Source organism: Pongo abelii, chromosome 7, assembly GCF_028885655.2.
Source record: "Pongo abelii isolate AG06213 chromosome 7, NHGRI_mPonAbe1-v2.0_pri, whole genome shotgun sequence".
In the NCBI taxonomy this organism is placed as follows: Eukaryota; Metazoa; Chordata; class Mammalia; order Primates; family Hominidae; genus Pongo; species Pongo abelii.
The window spans coordinates 103,196,129-103,212,390 of record NC_071992.2 but is presented as its reverse complement, the minus strand read 5'-3'; the positions used below and the strand labels follow the sequence as shown (position 1 = coordinate 103,212,390).

General features: G+C 34.8%; 1 protein-coding gene across 5 annotated transcripts in view; it reads right to left on the bottom strand.

The window, feature by feature from the left end:
- CNBD1 (cyclic nucleotide binding domain containing 1) overlaps positions 1-16,262 on the bottom strand; it is a 631,440-nt gene that overhangs the window by 79,970 nt on the left and 535,208 nt on the right. Inside the window, exon 11 of one of the 5 annotated variants that reach the window (XR_008509177.2) lies at positions 14,296-14,409. The exons of the other annotated variants lie outside the window; for them this stretch is intronic. The gene's annotated coding sequence lies outside the window, so the exon portion shown is untranslated. The remainder of the gene's footprint in view (positions 1-14,295; positions 14,410-16,262) is intronic. 5 annotated transcript variants of the gene reach the window in all.

Genomic DNA, 16,262 nt, shown 5'->3' with positions numbered 1-16,262 from the left:
TCCCTGAATACTATTTAAGTGTTATCAGATAACAGATGCTTAGTGTTTGGCAGAGCTAAATTTTTAACTGGTGAAATAGATATCAATAATTCTAATATTTCTTATGTGGCTCACAATAGAATCTTTGCTGGTTTCAGAATCTCTAAAATAGTGACCAGGGTGTATTAGCCACAGAATACTGAATATAGGCTTTCCTTGTGCTATTGGCATTGTTAGTCACATTTCATGCCAAAGAAATGCTCATATACTAGGGAAGGAATTTTCAAGAGTGCATAGTATGAATAATGCCTATGACATACTTTATTCCTTCCATGTGTTACTCTTGCAGACAATCACCCTTGTAGTCTTTTACACATTTGAATACTTAAAAAAATCAAAGATTAAGAAAAGTGGTAACCTTGTCTTAGGCAATAATAAACCACTTATGAATTATTGCTAAGTATATGCTGTAAACATGTGTGATCTTGTAACAAAATCAAAGGATATGCTTGCATTACATAATCTTGTAGTAGTGTTTCTCTTAGGAATATTACTCTCTAAGGAGCATTATTTCCTTACTTAATCATCTGTTTGTAAATAATACTAATTATAATAATGCCACTATTTGCCAAACACTTTACATGCATCATTTCTAATCCACAAGATGAAATATTAAAGTTTACCATATTATTGATAAAAAGTATATAAATTAAGTACTGGCCTTAAAAAATTATATAACTTCTAAGGGCTTGAGATTGGAATTACACTCAAATCTCTCAGTCCAAATCCTAAATTTATTTTTTTGTATCTATTCCCTCACCCTTTTGTAAAAATGGTTGAGTATATTAAGTCCTGCAAGTACAACTTTTGACAGAATCAATTATTTTCTTTCCAAATGAATGAAAATTATTTATTTTTTCTTCAACTCAGTACTGATATGTAAGATAACAGTTTTATGACTCAAAAATCTTTCTTGCTGCTTCCCAGTTATAACTCAATCCGGTTATAATCAAAGCAATTGCCAAAAGTGAGTTGGTGGAGGCCTAGATACGTACATATAGAGAAATATATATACAGAAGCAAAGATGCCATTTTAAAATGTAGCTCCATCACATTTCAGAAAGTTTTGCAAAAACATTGTTGCCTACAGAAAAAGATTAAATAAGAAGGATGACTGACTAGTAACAGAAGATCTGGATAGTAAATTAAATGATAGTTATTTGCTAATATTCTTACATACTGGAAAGAGAATATGAGGATTTCCACTTTCAATCAAACATACAAGCAGCTAAACCCAAATTTAAACACAGGTGTATATATTGTGGGTACTACAGATCCATTTTTCCAAACAGGACATAAACAAACAAAAAGAACCACTTCTACATGCAAGAAATTTAGCACTAATTTGACCAGCATGAGTTGTATTAATTAATTCAAGGAATTTGCAGCAAGAAGAATAACTAGTCCTTGCAAATGATTTCAACACCATAAATCTTGTTCTGTGAAAAGTGGAGGGAAAGTTTGGGAAATGAAACTCAGTATCCAATTTTGTCAAGAATAAGAAAAAGGGCAGGATATTGCCATTTAAGTGTACATAACCATTTCTTTATTAAGTATCAAAGCACCAACTGAGGTAACATGGCAATGATGAAAAGTGATGACCAATCACTTTTGGAATTGTTACAGTTTGTTACAGATCAGAAAACTACTAATTCAATATTGTATGAGCCATAAACAAGCTGTTCCAACTTTTGAACAAATCCCCGCTTCCCTACCCCTGCCACTGCCCACATTGGATCTCTTATACTTGCTGACATAAAATAACTTCCATCTGAGTTGTCCCCTTGCTGTCTCCTTCTTCCCTCTTGATCTAATACCTTCCCTGAATCCGGCCTTTTGTCAGATAGTTATCTGCCAGATTTCTCACCAGGATGCATGCAGCAAACCTCTCTCTAATTAGTGCTCTCGGTTGATCTGGACATCTGAAGTGTAAACTAAAAGAAACATCTTACCAATAAATCATGGTTATTTACTGTTCAGATAGCACTATTTGTAAGTAAATCATATCATGGGGGAGAGTGGCTTTCATAGATTGGTTCTGGTACCCTGATCATAATTTTTCCTTATGTGAAATGCATCCAGGAATCCAAAAGAATTGCTAAAACTCAAATTATTTGTGTTGAAGCATATAAGAAAAACATCTTGAAATTTTGGTCAAGTTGTTTACTGATTCGCTTAGAAAATACCTGATCTCTAGTTCTCGGTAGTAGTAGTAATTGTTGTCATAAATATAATAATAATAATAATGATAATTTTTTTAAAAAAGCTACTTCCCTTTAATGAGTGCCTACCTTGTGCAAGAATAAAAATACAGATTAAGCCACATTTTATATATGAGAAAACCCAGTGTGAGAGAAGTAAAACAACATTCAGAAAATCTCAAAGAAAATCTAAATGTATCTGGTTCATAAACTGTGTTAATTCTTCTATGATGATAATGAACAAATAGTTAAGGGATGGAGTAGCACGTGGAAATTGAAACTAGGGTGATTGAAAAAAGGCTAACTAAGTAATAAGTGGAGGTAACTCTTCTCTCTATTGGCCATATTCCATTTTCGGTCTATCTACAGCAAGTGCCGTATATTTCAGGAGAATGCTCTTGCCATTCCCTGTAGTGCTTGATGCTGTGCCCCAAAGTAGATGAAACTAACTGCTGATGCAAACAAGACGTACAGGCCAACCTCTTGCTCACCAGCAGAAGTGTTTAATAATGGGTCTCAAACTATATTTTTGACAGGCACATTGACAAAACATCAGCTGTAGTGATGTTTTAAAAAATTAAATCAATTTTTTTTATTTTCTATGTTGGTGCTTCTAATTCCACCATTTTTAAGAATCTTTATGAGGAAACCTGAAAAGCCATTTATTAAGAAAGCAATAAATTCAATTTAGCTAGTCAATTTGAATTCCTCCTTGAGTTTGATAAAATACATAAATCAATACTTTCCTTGGAGAGATAACACAATTGCATGATATAAACATTACACTACTAACTATGCTTGTGTGCTTGTACAGCAATAGCTCCATTCTTCAATATTCATTCCCCAAACTACATTTAACTATTGCAATAGGCTTCATTAGATGGCTTTGCTTCCATTCTATTTTCTGCTCTCATTTTCACATTTTGTTCGACTCCACATATATCTGACTACCAGTCTTTCCATTTCACTTCCCTAAAACACTTTAATGGCACTGGATTTCCAATTGGATGATTACAACTCCTTAACATGGCATAAAAAATCCCCTGAGATTTGGCCCTGGTCAGCTTTTCCAGTTTCATGCACCATGATACAATGTGTATCAGAGACTATAAGAGGAAACAATGAATAAAGTTTGGACTCCCACACAATTGATATTTTGCCTCTGTGCCTTTGCTCATGCTCGGTCCTTATATCCATCTCAGCTATAGTTAAAAGAAAACCTATTCAAAAATGCCAAGCCCAAATTGCCTAACCCAAATTATTAATATTTATGCCTCAAATAATAGGAAATTAATTGATGTACATTAATCCAGAGGCAGGGCAGTTTCTTAAGTTGATTGCTCACTACTGCTCTTTTGTGAGAGTGAAAAAGAATGCTTCCTGAAATGCTCATGAAAACCTTCTGATATCATTTGACTGTGTCCCCGCCCAAATCTCATCTTGAATTATAGCTCCCATAATCCCCACATGTTTTGGGAGGGACCGGGTGGGAGGTAATTGAATCATGGAGGCGGGTTTTTCCTGTGATATTCTCGTGATAGTGAAAACGTCTCATGAGATTTGATGGTTTTATAAAGGGCAGTTCCCCTGCACTTGCTCTCTTTCCTGCCACCATGTAAGATGTGCCTTCATTCCTCCTTCACCTTCCACCATGATTGTGGGGCCTCCCTAGCCGTGTAGAACTGTAGGTACTTTATACCTCTTTTTCTTTATAGATTACCAGGTCTTGGATATTTATTTCTTCATAACAGCATGAAAATGAACTAATACACCTTCCTTGAAATTATTTAGTCAGAATTAGGTCACATGTCCTCTCCTAAGCCAATTGTTCACAAGCAAGACAAGGCCCTTACATCATTCAGGCCTATCTGTTATTCTGTGTTTAATTATCAAATGATATTGGTGTTCCTTAATGTGGAAAAGCATAACTGATATCAGGAACTCAATATTTATGTATAGCTTTACTTGTTTAAATTTTTTTTAAAAATCCATGCTTCTATGAAAATCATTAACATCTTACCAAATAAAACTAATTGAGATTTGCACGTAGCTTAAAGGTTAGGTAAATATTGTTTTGACATTTCTGTTAAGCATGGATGCAGATCCTCATGGCCCAGCACCTCTAACTGAAATATGCATCATTGGTAAAAAGGTCAACAACAACAACAAAAAAAACATTAAAAAAAGAATGAGAAACAATGCATAATGTTCATTAGCACAGAACACATATCCTATTGGATCCAAAGGCACAGTGAAAAGTCTCTCTCAGCACTGAAGGGCATTCCTTGGTCACCCAATAGAGCAGCCCAAGCTTCTAGCATCTGTGGTTAACTTTTGTCCATTTTCCTTTGTGGCCATATCTGGGAGGGACATTGACACTTTCCCCTTCTGAAGGAATAAGGCGTTAGCAATCTCTTTGATTTTTATGTAAATTTAGGGAATTGGGGATTGCCATAAGAATTAAATATCTCAGGTTCTCGTCTGTGAGATTTAGATTTATTCATTTCAATGTGGTTATCTTAAAAACCTCAACAGGCTTCCAATATATTTGCTTTGGGTTTATTTGGTTGGCTAGAAAACATATCCAAAGATTATATTTATACGTAGCTTTGGAGTGTAGGAATTTTTGTTGCCTCACTGCAAGCTTTTGTACACTAATCACTCTCTAGTTCACAAAGTGATGGCTTTAAACTGAGATAAATTAAAACCTGGAATATGATTCTGTCCTTTAGCCTGAATCCCAGAGACTTCTTCAATAGGAATCATTTCTCAAAAATTACCTAGAGATGTTTTTAAGAAACAACGTCTAATCCACTTTCTGAGATAAATTAATTAAATAAGAATTTCAGGGGCTGGCAACAAAGCATGATTATTCTTTAAAAAGCAATAAGCAGCCAAAGTTGAAATCACTGTGTTAACCAGAGGTATTGCAAGAAGTTTAAGAGTTTAGATTTATCTTTTACTTATCACAGAGGATAAGTAATTTTTTTCCTTTGAGAATTATTCTGTCTTTCCACCCCAGAATATCAGATCTTAAATTTGTATTACAGACTATTTTCCACAATGCAAAAAATCAAACTATCAATCTTGTAGTCAATTTGGATAGCAATGACAGGGAGAAATGGCATCTATTATTAAAACCATCCTTTTGTTGGTTCCTTGTGTCCTGAACTTGGGTCTATCTTGAAAAATTTTATTGATGGCCATTAGAATTGATCAACACACTGCCACATGCTGACATTTTTCTAACAAGTTCCTTAAGATACTGCTCTTATTTCAAATGTAGAATGTCATAATTAAACCAAATATTGATTTTTTCTTTTCAGTTTTCTACCCAAGAATGGTAGTCTTTCAGGAATTCAGTTCTACATATTAAGGTGTATCAATTCCAGCAATCCAGTCCTGGTACTCCTGGTACCAGATTTTTAAATAATCTTCTCAGTTGTAAATCAGAGAAAGTATTAGTTTGGTGCAAAAGTAATTGCCATTAAAAGTAATGGCAAAAATGCAATTACCTTTGCACCAACCATAAATCTAGTTAACTTAGGTAGAAAAGGATTTTAGTAGATGGATAATTGGTAGTTCACAAAATCTATGAGAATCCTCGGGAGTCGCTGTCAGACAGGAACAAAAGAAGGTGAGGCTCAAGAAGGATCTTGCCCCTGGAACAACCTATGTAATGTGATATTGCTGGTGCCGTGACCACTGATTATCTGTGAATTAGACAACATGTATTTGGTGGGTTCCAATTCTTGTTTCCCTTTCCAGTGGTCTTGGTTATGTCCTGCCTTTTATCATTTTCTGATATCATTGCTCTTCCTTCTCCTTAGGAAAAAAAAATGTGCCTGGGAAAGATCTGATGTAAATAATTAATTTCAGTGATGGTTCTGGGTTACTCTAGTTCAGCTGTACCAGTTAAAACATTGAAATACTTTTTCACCAGTTCAGCTAAATAATCACTGTCCAAGCACCATAACTATCCTACCAGCACCGAAGCTGCTCCAGATCCCATTAACGCCCCACTGATAAATACATGATGGTTCACTGGTTAGGGATCCCTTAGGATCCTGTTCTGAAAAGCACTCCTTAGAATGGATCACAGCTTAGGCTTTACCAAGGGTTAAGTGTTTTGAATAACACTCCTGCTCTCATTTGATTGAACTTTTGGCATTAGGGGCTTTATATTAGGTTCATAAATTATCCAGGATAACTCAGACTGTAAGTGCTGGCCCAGGATTTGAAATCTAGCAGTCTCATTCCAGAGGCAAAGCTCTTAAAATTGTATTCATTTATTTCAGACAAGTTTGCCTCCAATTAAGTGATTTCCTTCATAACGTTCACAAATGAAGAGGCGGATGGTGTTGGGGAGAACAGAGAAAGGACTCAGGAAAGGTCCTAGTGACCCTAAATCATTCCTATTGTGCACATGCACAGTGTCCAAGGCTAACCCTGCCATGGCTGGGTATCCTCAGGACAAGCACATATTTGGCAGCTGTTTTAAAATTCTTACTTATTGAGTTCCATGTTTCATATTTAAACATAAAAGAAACAAATCAATAGTAACAAAAATAACCATCAGCTATTGAATCACCTCAGGTTAAACTAGTAGAGTAACTGAAATTAAGACATGAAAATAAAACAGAAATATATTGTTCCATTATAATGAAATCAATAAATGAAATAAGTAGTTTTCTTTTTGCATCTTTAATCTCTAGGAGTTGCATGGGGTAGGGAGGGGATCTCCTTGATTCAAATAAAGAATTAAGCAGTGAAGAATAACAATCTCTCTGACAAGTAGAAAAAATATCCCACTAAGGGGATAATTTTCTTCACAGGAGAGTAGGTGGGTCTGATAGTTGTTTTAGATTTACTGCCTGTCTTGGTCTGAAAAGAATATTAACAATAGAGTTAAAGCCCAATAAGTCATAGGAGAAACTTTAAAAATGGCATGTAGAAGCCTTAAGGCAAAATATGTTTACTTCCTAATGCACTGAGCATGGGAGGCATGGTGAATTTAAACTCCTAAGACAGACGAATTATATCCAACCATATAGGCCTCCCTGAGACTTGCGGTGATGAAAGGCATGCATGGAATATAATAAAAGGAGGATGAATCAGGTTTTTTAAAAAGACGGATTATGTAAAGCAATCCATGGTTTTATGGAAATGTAGGCAACTGAGAGTGAAAATATGCTGAAAAGCATTTGGAAAAATTGAGAGGGATCACCAGAATGTATATTTTTATGCAGGTTAAACATATGCCACTCAAGCAGGCACACATAGCAAATGTTTATTACATTTTTTGGTACATATCAACAAACTGGTCCACAAATAGACTCATGTAGAACTACAGAATTTCTATTTTCTCTGGAAGTCCATTTTCTCTGAAAAAGAGGGCTCTGTATTTGGCAACAAATAGGAATAAAATTGGATGGTTCCAGAAATGGAAAAATGTCTAATTTTTAAAGCTTACCAAAATCTATACATGAATGCTTAGACATCTCCAGAAAATAGATTTATAAGAAAATAAGAAAATATTTCAAATCCATTAATATAACATGAGAACTCTTGTAAAAAGGTAAGTGTTTGCTGATAATACAGGTATAATCCAGGCCATATTATAAAGATGCTGATATCTAAAAACTTTGAGAAAACTGATGACGTATTAGTCCATTTTCACTGATAAAGGTATACCCGAACAACTTACAAATGAAAGAGGTTTATTGGACATACAATTCCACATGGCTGGGGAGGCCTCATAATCATGGCAGAAGGCAAGGAGGAGCAAGTCACATCTTACGTAGATGGCAGCAGGCAAAGAGAGAGCTTGTGCAGAGAAACTCTCATTTTTGAAGCCATCAGATCTTGTGAGACCCATTCACTATCATGAGAACAGCATGGGAAAGACCTGCCCCCGTGATTCAGTCATCTCCCACCGGGTCCCTCCCACAACACAAGGGAATTATGGTAGCTACAAAATGAGATTTGGGTGGGAACAAAGAGCCAGACTATATCAGATGATAATAACTTAATCATCAGTTTGTGATAACAGCAAAATTAAAGCCATGACCACAATTGCATATATGTGGTTATTTTATGTTGCACTAAAAGGAAGATAATCTACCTGAATTCTGAAAACTGTGAATTAAAAATATATATATTTCACTACATTTCTAGCACTCTTCAAGAAAGATATAATGTCTGTCTCTTGTCATGAACTATCTGGTATTAGTAGAGGTAAATTTAGTTTTGTGGCAAAGTTATATTTCATCAACATTTCCCAGCACTTAGGCAAAATGTGCTTGAATATCATGTCTTGCACTGATTTCACTCTTACAAAACAAATGATAATTTGGTTTATCAATATTGCCTTATTAGAGGACTGGGTCAAGATGATGGACGAAGCACACTAACTAGGAAAGTAGGTATTCTGAACAAGTGATACAAACATTTCTAGTCATGGGAGGCTGTTCCTTTCTCCTAATAGTATAAATATTATTATCACTTGCCTAATTCCAGTGTAAATAAACTTTTTGCAGCTCTGAAAGAAATAGTGCATAAGAATAACCCAAAATATATGCAAAATAAAAAAAATAAGGCAAGAGTGGCTCTAACAAATACAAAGCTGGTATTGTAAAATGAGCAACAGTCAAATAATCAAGAGTCTAGAGACAGAACAAAAATTATATTTTAAAAGCCTGCATCTAAAACCAAAGGTTAAATAATAGATTTTAAAATACATCATATTTGGGAAATTAGTTATACATGATTCGTTGAAGGAGGGACTAATCCATGAATTATATGAAAAGAAGTTCCAGATGATTTAAAGGACTACTTGAAAAAAAAAAAAGAAAACAAACTATAACACATTAGAAAGAAAACCAAGAAGTCACAAAGAGGGAAGTGGAATGATAGCTCTAAATACTTTAAGCGAGGGGGTGGTATTTGAAAATATTACAAAAGAGACAATAGATGGACTGAAGAAATTATTTCCAATATATATAAAAGGAAAACTTTTAATATTACTGATATGATAAAATTAATATGAATTGATTAAAAAGGGTCAAATCAATGAAAACAGATAAGAGCTATAATAGGTCATAGTAGAACTGGAAATGAAAATATCAAATAAATATATAAGAAATATTCAACAGTCATAAGAAAATGTAAATTAAAACGATATATAAATACAAATATAAAAGTCAATTCTTCTCATTCCTGGTAAACATCTATGCCATGGAAGACTTAACAATGAAGTGAGAAACACAGGCATACATAGTATTATAAATAACACATGTTTAAGGCACCACCAGCAAAAGCAGCTGATTCTAAGTTAGGCATGTACATTTCAGTGACAGGAGTTAACATTTCAAGTCAGAATAATTTAAGGGAAATTCTGTATTCCTAAATAACAAATGACAAGGTGTTTGGGAAAAAGTTAATTGCTGCATAGATTGTTATATGAAACTACAGACAAACATCCGCAAAGAACTGAAGAAGATTGTAGTATCTCCTAAGTCACAATGGTCCTAAGGAAGGAATGAGATTGAGGAAAACACATTAAAGGGCTATATTCAAAGCTCCTCAAATATTTCCTCTTCTATACATAGTCATTCACCAGACAGTGGTATCTTTATCTGTTGTATTAGTCATTTCTCACTCTGCTCATAAAGACATACCCCAGCCTGAGTAATTTATAAAAGAATGAGGTTTAATTGACTCACAGTTCTTCAGGGCTGGGAGGCCTCAGGAAACTTACAATTATGGCAGAAGGGGAAGTAAACATGTCCTTCTTCACATGGGGGGCAGTAAGGAGAGGTGCTGAGTGAAGGAGGGGAAAAGCCCCTTATAAAACCATCAGATCCTGTGAGAACTCACTCACTATAACGATGACAGTATGAATCCAGGTAACCACCCCCATGATTCAATTATCTCTCACCAGGTCCCTCCCATGACACATGGGGATTAGGGGAACTACAATTCAAGATGAGATTTGGGTGGGGATACACCCATACCATATCATCTGTGTTGCATTAACCTCTACGAACTTCTAAAACGCATGGGAAATACTGTGTTCTTATGCCTATGATACCACCCCCTCTACTGCTTTTAGAGAGAATGACCATTAGCCTTCATAATATTCTCAGAAGAGATAACACAAAGGTTTAGTACCACTGTTTTAAAGATACAAATACTTTTAATATTTTTATACTTCTATTATACTCAGAACTACTTTATAAAACGTAGCATTTTCACATTACTTGGCACATATTAGAAAATGAATACATGTTTCTTAAATGAACACTTCAATATATTACATAACATATGCCATATTCCTCAAATATTGTTCCCTTCCCTCTTCTCCATAACTTGTGTTCTAAAATCCAGAGTAGCAGCAAGAATATTATTTTCACTACTGGCAAAAAATATATACTATGCCAATATCACAAGCATACAGGCAGCTATGTATCTGCATAACATTTCAATTCATCTATGATTACTTGTTTTTGCAACTTTAAAATACATAATGCAAAAGTTGTACTAATCAAAGTAGAGAGCAGAATGATGCTCACCTAAGATTACTTATTATCATGTTAAAAGGACTCTATAGTCATATTTGCCTAGTTGAAAGCATATATTTAATTTTATGTTTTTGTATTTTGAGTAAAAAAACATTAAGCAAAGTGCTTTTGAGCTGTCAATCTATGCTTAGCAGGCAAAGTGGGGACACAACATTAAAACATTATTGTTTTTCTTTAATTCAATTACTTAATTTGGTGATTTAGTGACTTTACTTAATGGTAATAATGTCTCACCTTGCTTTGCTTTATTTTGGTAGTAACAGACTTTTCTTTGTCCAGAGTAAAAAATAGTGTAAAATACCCATTTTCTTTTAAAAACCAGCAGAAAAAGAGCCATAAAATTTAAACATTTATAAAACTTAACTAAACAGATGAGTTTAATTATCTTAAACTTAAAACAATTTGTTAAAAAATAAATAAGAGTTTATGTTTTCTTTTTATGTATGGATAGGTGCTCTCTAACTAGAAAAATAAAACAGGTATTTTACAATCTTAACTATTCTGAAAACAAAACACGCATCTATGAAGAAGGGTAGATGTTTATCACCATGGCATTGACTATACAGTTAAAAGCAGATAAAAGAACAGGAATAATTGTGCTAACCTCTCTCACCACTTATTCTTTTATGTGGGGGCAGGGTTGTGTGTGGTGTATTTGAGGAAGACAGACAGAAAGAATAAGGGGAGAATGCAAATGGTGACAAATGAGATAAAAATAGAAAACTGTCAGGATAAGTTCGTTCGTGTCTGGGATTCAAATTTCTGAATTTAAATTGCAGATAGACCTGAATATATGTCAAGTTGCACTATTCTGCCTCTTTTTATTCCCCAGTCCCCTCACCTATGAATGTATTAGGATAAGAACTGAAGCCAATTACTTGATATTTAGCAGTGCTTTGTATTGTTAGGAGTCTTCTTATTTTATTTCACTAAGAAGGTTGTAATGCTTTGAGGCAATTCTGATTTTAAATAGTCCACAGCGTAGCATGCTCATAAAATATTCTATGTGGTTGATTGTTACGCCCTATCTACAAATGGCAAAATATAGCCTGTGATCATGTCCATAGAAATAAGCATGTACCTTTTAAATTGTTGTTACTATCATTTTATTCTTAAACTAGAAGTTGATTGGACTCTCTTCTCCATTTAGACTGGTCATTTACTCAAGTAAGTGCATTACATATTGTGCTCCTGGGATACTGGCCTTTGGATAGTGTTTTTTTATTCCTTATTTTCTAAATAGCCAATGTGCAATTCGGTCTTTTCACTAATATTCACATTTGTTTTCTCCAGTTTTGATTACCTGTCTCTCTTCCATTAATGTATCCAAATCTGCTCTGTTTTGAAGCCTAGAAGTCTCATTTCATAAACATTCTCTGACTGTGCCTGTTCAGGGTGGTTTCCTCTCCCTCTTCTCAGGCATAGTTCTTAAGATTTTAACCACTCATCTTGGCATTTAACTTTCACTAGTCTATTGCACATCCTATATTGATCTCTTTGTACTTTTATATTTCTATCATTTGGTTGTCACTGACTTTTTTTTTTTTTTTTTTTTTTGCAAGCCAGACTATTATTCTGTCCAAACCATAATTTCTTTGGGGAAACAAACCATGGTTTATAGTTGTTTTGCAATTCCCAAAGCCTACTCCTGATTACGGAGTAGATGCTTTGTAAAAAAAAGTGAAGTCATGTTGAATAAAATACAATGACTAATAATAATTTAGTGCATATGTCTACTTTCAAATCCTGATCTTTATTTCCCCAGTAAAGAATTAAGATGGCTTGGTCACATCTTATCTAACTGGCAGCACAGATGGACTGTTTCCGGAGGGAGAATATTATCAAAAGAGCAAGAAACATTACCTAGTCACAGTACGACCTATGCTTGAGTCCAGTCAGAGCAAATTATTTCTCTCGCTTTCTCCTAAATAGGGGACTGTTGCCTCCCTGCTTACTGGAACATCCACTTGGTAATATTCTAGTCTCTGCAGAGCTAACAAGCCTAAAAATAAATCTCTTGATCCCAGCCACAAAATTACTCCACTTTCAATCTTTTAGATTCCAGTTAATGACATCCTTATATTTATAATTCCTCTGTCCTAAGCCTTAGGAGTCATCACACAGTCCTAACATCAAAAACCTCTAAATAAATCTTCAAAATGTTAAGTAGAACCACTTGAAATTCTCTTTTTATAAATAAAAACTAGTTAAATGCTAGCCATGTCATGGTTTACCCTGATGCATCTAGAATAAGACTTCCCATCACCTTCAGTATTCCCAAGCTAGTCCCAGACAGCATCATCTCTTAGAAAAAATATTAACTGCTTTATTGGGATATAAGTCACATACAACACAGTTTACCCATTTGGAAGTGAACAATTTATTGTTTTTCATTATATTCACAGAGTTGGGAAATCATCACTGGAATCTAATTTGGAATGTTTTTGTCACCCCCAAAAGAAACATATGATTTAGTGGTCACTCTTCATTCCTCTCCACCCTCTTCCTCATGCCTAGCAACAACTAATCGACTTTCTGCTACAGATTTGCCTATTCTGTGCATTTCATATAAATGAAATCATACAATACGTAATTTTTTGTTTCTAACTTCTTTCACTTAGCAAGAAGTTTTCAAGGTTCATCTACGTTATTTCATGTATCAGGACTTCATTCCTTTTTATTGCTGAATATTCCAGAATATGCATATGCCATTTTAATTTATCCCTTCATTGGTTAATGAACTTTTTAGTTGTTTCTGCCTTTTGGCTATTATGAATAATGCTGTTACAAACTTTAATTCATGTACAAGATTTTGCATGTACATATGTTATATGTTTTCATTTCTCTTGGATATAGACCTAGAAGTAGAAATGCTCAGTAATATAGTAAATATATGTTGAACTTGTTGAGAAACTGCCATGTTGTTTTCAAAGTGACTGTACCCCTTCACATTTCCTCAAGCTATGTATGAGAGCAAGATGTTTTTCACATCTTTGACAACACTTGTTACTGTCTATATTTTATATTTTTTCACCATAGCAGGTATGAAATCTTATCTCACTGCTGTTCTGATTTTCATCTTCCTAATAACTAGTAATAGTGAGTACCTTTTTCTGTGCTTATCAGCCATTCTTCTTTGGAGAAAGGCCTATTTCTGCCCTTAATTAATTTTTAATTACACTGTTGTGGTTCTTTTTACATGCTGGGTATAAAGTCCTTGTCATAGAAATTATCTGCAATTTTCTCACATTCTGTGGATTCACATCACTTTTTTGATAGTGTGATTTGCAGCACAAAAGTTTTTGATTTTTATGAAGGCCAAATTATTTTATTTTGTTTCATTTTTTGGTTGGACTTTTGTGTCTGAAAAGGGTTCGCTTTACCCAAGGTCACAAAGATTTACTTCTAAATTTTCTTCTAACAGTTGCACAGTTTTAATTGTTACAATTAAGTCTATGATCTCTATGACCCACCTAGAGTTAATTTTTGTGCAAACTGTGGATCCAGCTTCAGTCTTCTATTATCCCATTACCCCAGCATCATTTGTTGAAAAGATTATTCTTCCCCTATTGAATTATCTCAGCAACCTGTCAAAAAAAAAATCAACTAGCCATAAAAATAAGGTTTTATTTCTGGACATTCAATAATATTCCATTGTTACATATGTCTACGCTTTTGCCAATACCCATACAGCTTTGTAGTCAGTTTTGAAATTGGGAGGTGTAGGTCTGTCCGCTTTGTTCTCTTTCAGGATTGTTCTGGCAACGTTGAAACTCTTGTGTTTCCATAAGAATTTTAGGATTAGCCTGTGGCTTTCTGAAAATAATCAAGCTGGGGTTTTGATAGGGACTGCATTGAATCTGTGCGTCAATTTGGGGAATCTGCAATCATTATCTTTTTTTTTATTTGAAATTTCTTTTTCTTTAATATACTTCAACTTTTAAGGTACATGTGCACAACGTGCAGGTTTGTTACATATGTATACATGTACCACGTTGGTGTGCTGCACCAATTAACTCTTCATTTAGCATTAGGTGTATCTCCTAATGCTATCCCTCCCCACTCCCCCCACCCCACAACAGGCACCGGTGTGTGATGTTCCCCTTCCTGTGTCCATGGGTTCTCATTGTTCAATTCCCACCTGTGAGTGAGAACATGTGGTGTTTGGTTTTTTGTCCTTGTGATAGTTTGCTGAGAATGATGGTTTCCAGCTTCATCCATGTCCCTACAAAGGACATGAACTCATCATTTTTTATGGCTGCATAGTATTACATGGTGTATACCTGCCACATTTTCTTAATCCAGTCTATCATTGTTGGACATTTGGGTTGGTTCCAAGTCTCTGCTAGTGTGAATAGTGCCACAATAAACATATGTGTGCATGTGTCTTTATAGCAGCATGTTTTATAATCCTTTGGGTATATACCCAGTAATGGGATGGCTGGGTCAAATGGTATTTCTAGTTCTAGATCCCTGAGGAATCGCCACACTGACTTCCACAATGGTAGAACTAGTTTACAGTCCCACCAACAGTGTAAAAGTGTTCCTATTTCTCCACATCCTCTCCAGCACCTGTTGTTTCCTGACTTTTTAGTGATCGCCATTCTAACTGGTATGAGATGGTATCTCATTGTGGTTTTGATTTGCATTTCTCTGATGGCCAGTGATGATGAGCATTTATTTCCTGTGTCTGCTGGTTGCATAAATGTCTTCTTTTGAGAAGTATCTGTTCATATCCTTCGCCCACTTTTTGATGAAGTTGTTTGTTTTTTTCTTGTAAATTTGTTTGAGTTCATTGTAGATTCTGGATATTAGGCCTTTGTCAGATGAGTAGATTGCAAAAATTTTCTCCCATACTGTAGGTTGCCTGTTCACTCTGATGGCAGTCTCTTCTGCTGTGCAGAAGCCCTTTAGTTTACTTATATCCCATTTCTCAATTTTGGCTTTTGTTGCCATTGCTTTTGGTGTTCTAGACATGAAGTCCTTGCCATGCCTATGTCCTGAATGGTAATGCCTAGGTTTTCTTCTAGGGTTTTTATGGTTTTAGGTCTAACATTTAAATCTTTAATCCATCTTGAATAAATTTTTGCATAAGGTGTAAGGAAGGAATCCAGTTTCAGCTTTCTATATATGGGTAGCCAGTTTTCTCAGAACCATTTATTAAATAGGGAATCCTTTCCCCATTTCTTGTTTTTGTCAGGTTTGTCAAAGATCAGATAGTTGTAGATATGTGGCATTATTTCTGAGGGCTCTGTTCTGTTCCATTGGTCTATATCTCTGTTTTGGTACCAGGACCATGCTGTTTTGGTTACTGTAGCCTTGTAGTATAGTTTGAAATCAGGTAGCATGATGCCTCCAGTTTTGTTCTTTTGGCTTAGGATTGACTTGGCAATGTGGGCTCTTTTTTGGTTCCTTATGAACTTTAAAGTAGTTTTTTTCC